We start from the raw sequence: 4228 nt of genomic DNA, 5'->3' as shown, positions 1-4228 counted from the left end.
TATGAAAAAAGGACAAAGTCTTTTTTGCCTTTCTTTTATTACATAGAATTGTATGGAACTTCACAAAAGATAATCAGTGTCCCAGGGAATTTGAAGCATTCAATTTGCTGATTAATTATCCTAATAACTTTGTGCTCTGATTGTTTTAGTAGTTTTCATTTGCTCTCATTTTTAAATGTCTTATTTGTATGGCCTTATTATATGAGAAAGAAAAGCAATAGCCAGATTTTTATAAAAACCTTTCTATAATTAGTTTGATCCATGATAGTTAAAAGCTGCCAAATAACCAGAAAAAATTCAAATCTTTTTTATAGATTAATGTACCACAAGTATCACAAATTCATAAATTATTTTCTTCTTTAATTTTTAAAATTAATTTGCAAAGATTTTTGAAATGTAACAAAAATGCTAAAATTCTTTTTAATTTTACCAACCTTGTTCTTGCTCCAGAAAATGCACAAATGATTTAACTCATTATTAATATTACATTATATGAATTAGTTCTTAAAATTGTACTTTATTATATTTTAGCAACATGTCTGCAGTCTGTTATACAATTTCAGCAAATGCTCTTTATTCTCTGTAAGCTTTTCATGCTTTCTCATCCAAAATCCATGGGATTTTATTGGACTCTATGAACATTACTACCATTCTATATGAAGAAATTGGAAACTGGTGAAAAAAATATTAAATATGAATCTTTCACATTAGCATTAAATGGCAGACTTTTCTGTGGGGCCAAATGCTTCATGTTTTTTATAAAAGGCAACACTGGATATTGTATTTATGTTTTTAGGATTTATAGATGGTAACCCATACTCATGGATTCCAAAAGTGTTTAAATTATACTTTATGACTACTCAGGCTTCTCAGAAAATTTTATTCACCATTTACAAAGGATACTTATGCTTTTCTTGATGTATTCAAGATCCACATATATTTTAAGAGGATTTTCTTAAGATATATAAGCATATTTATTTTAATTCTAAGAAATGATAATATAGAAGCTAATGTCACATAAGTGTACATGACATACATTTTGAAACTGAAGATTTTCATTTTAGTATTTTATATTATAAAAAAAATTTTCTTATTATCTATTACATGAATCAGAAAGAAATGGAGTTTTCAAAGTATGCTGCTGCTGCTGCTGCTAAGTCGCTTCAGTCATGTCAGACTCTGTGCGATCCCATAGATATAAGCCAACCAGGCTCCCCCGTCCCTGGGATCTCCAGGCAAGAACACTGGAGTGGGTTGCCATTTCCTTCTCCAGTGCATGAAAGTGAAAAGTGAAGGTGAAGTCGCTCAGCTGTGTCTGAATCTTAGTGACCCCATAGACTGCAGCCTACCAGGCTCCACCATCCATGGGATTTTCCAAGCAAGAGGACTGGAGTGAGGTGCCATTGCCTTCTCCATTTCAAAATATAGCAGAGTCTAATTAACTGGGCATAGAAATGCCTGTTGCAAATAAGTTTATTTTTTAATATAATATACCATAGTCCAGATTGTAGGGTAAGCCAGAATTAAAAGGTTGAGTGATATTATTGACAAGCAAAAGCAGATAAATCTCTCTCAAGTTCTAGCTGTTTTAGAAGCATTTTTCATGTTATTCATGAACAATAATGGATGATTTGTGAACACAACTCAGAATCTTTGCATGTCTCCTTAGACTACTTTTCCTCCAGATATTTGAATGGCTCTATCCTGCTCTTCACTTATTTGGACTCTGGTCAAATGGCACCTGGGCTTCCCAAGTGGCTCCATGGTAAAGAATCTGCCTGCCAAAGCAGGAGAGGCTGATTTGATCCCTGGATCAGGAAGACCAGCTGGAGAAGGAAATGGCAACCCATTCTAATATTTTTGCCTGGGAAATCCATGGACAGAGGAGCCTGGTAGGCTAGTCTATGAGGTCGTGAAAAAGTCAGACACGACTTAGCAACTAAATGACGATGACATCAAACGACACCAGACATATTTCTTATTTCTCTTTCTAAAACAATACGTCAATGCACCTATAGACACCTTATCTTCGACAGAGGAGGCAAGAGTATACAATGGAGAAAAGACAATCTCTTTAACAAGTGGTGCTGGGAAAACTGGTCAACCATTTGTAAAAGAATGAAATGAACACTTTCTAACACCATACACAAAAATAAACTCAAAATGGATTTAAGGTCTAAATGTAAGACCAGAAACTATAATACTCCTAGAGGAAAACATAGGCAAAACACTCTCTGACATAAATCACAGCAGGATCCTCTATGTCCCACCTCCCAGAATGTTGGAAATAAAAGCAAAAATAAACAAATGGGACCTAATTAAACTTAAAAGCTTTTGTACAACAAAGGAAACTATAAGCAAGGTAAAAAGACAGCCTTCAGAATGGGAGAAAATAATAGCAAATGAAGCAACTGACAAAGAATTAATCTCAAAAATATACAAGCAGCTCCTGCAGCTCAATTTCAGAAAAATAAAGACTCAATTTAAAAAGTGGGCCAAAGAACTAAACAGACATTTCTCCAAAGAAGACATACAGATTGCTAACAAACCATGAAAAGATGCACAACATCACTTATTATCAGAGAAATGCAAATCAAAACCACAATGAGGTACCATTTCACACCAGTCAGAATGCCTGTGATCCAAAAGTCTACAAGCAAGAAATGCTGGAGAGGGTGTGGAGAAAAGGGAACCCTCTTACACTGTTGGTGGGCATGCAAACTAGTACAGCCACTATGGAGAACAGTGTGGAGATTCCTTAAAAAACTGGAAATAGAACTGCCATACGACCCAGCAATCCCACCACTGGGAATACACACCAAGGAAACCAGAATTGAAAGAGACACGTGTTCCCCAATGTTCATCACAGCACTGTTTATAATAGCCAGGACATGGAAGCAACCTAGATGTCCATCAGCAGACGAATGGATAAGAAAGCTGTGGTACATATACACAATGGAGTATTACTCAGCCATTAAAAAGAATACATTTGAATCAGTTATAATAAGGCAGATGAAACTGGAACCTATTATACAGAGTGAAGTAAGCTAGAAAGAAAAACACCAAAATAGTATACTAACTATACTATATGGAATTTAGAATGATGGTAATGATAACCTTATATGCAAGACAGCAAAAGAGACACAGATGTATAGAACAGTCTTTTGGACTCTGTGGGAGAGGGTAAGGGTGGGATGATTTGAGAGAATGGCACTGAAACATGTATATTATCATATATGAAATGAATTGCCAGTCCAGGTTTGATGCATGAGACAGGGTGCTCAGGGCTGGTGCACTGGGATGACCCAGAGGGATGGGATGGGGAGGGAGGTGGGAGGGGGGTTCAGGATGGGGGACACATGTACACCCGTGGTGGATTCATGTCAATGTGTGGCAAAACCACTACAATATTGTAAAGTAACTAACCTCCAATTAAAATAAATACATTTATATTTAAAAAATGAAACAATATTCTTGACCATATTGCTCTCTCTTACAAAAATCCTGCTCTTTTTTTTGAATAAACATTTTATTTTGAATTTATTTTAGACCTACAGAAACATCACAAAGGTAGGATAGTGGGTTCCTGTATGCCCATCACCCAGTTTGTTTCCCCTGTATTACAGTGGTACATTTGTCAAAACTAAACAAACAAACAAACAAAAAAACCCCAGAGGTTACTATGTTACTATTTTTTTTTTTTTTTGGAGGGGGGGCTGTTCTTTGTTGCAATGCATGGGCTTCTCTTTGCAGTGGCTCCTCTTGTGGAACATGGGCTCTAGAGCGTGGGCACTTCAGTATTTGCAGCACACAGGTTAGCTGCTCGATGGCATGCGGAATTTTCCTAGACTAGGGTTCAAACCAGTGTCCTCTGCATTGGCAGACAGATTCTTAACCACTCACTGAACCATCAGGGAAGTCCCAGTATATTACTATTATCAAAATGTAAAACTTGAAATTTCACCAGTTTTTCCCATAAGTATTTTTTTGTGTTCTAGGAACCAGTCCAGGGCACCACGTTACAGTTAGTTGTCACGTCTGCATCTCCTCCTCTGATATGTGAAAAGATTTCAGTCTTTCCTTATCTTTCATGATCTTACTAGTAAATAACTTACTAGTCAGGTACTTAGTCCTTCGGGTTTGTGTAAAGTTTTCTCATGATTAGAATGGAGATATTATTCCTATTACTTTGAAAAAAAACTTCTAAAGTTTCTGAAAAGGCTATCAT

The sequence above is a fragment of the Bos mutus genome, chromosome 12 (genome assembly GCF_027580195.1).
Source record: "Bos mutus isolate GX-2022 chromosome 12, NWIPB_WYAK_1.1, whole genome shotgun sequence".
Classification (NCBI taxonomy): Eukaryota; Metazoa; Chordata; class Mammalia; order Artiodactyla; family Bovidae; genus Bos; species Bos mutus.
The sequence above is the reverse complement of the archived record's forward strand: the minus strand, read 5'-3'. Positions refer to the sequence as shown.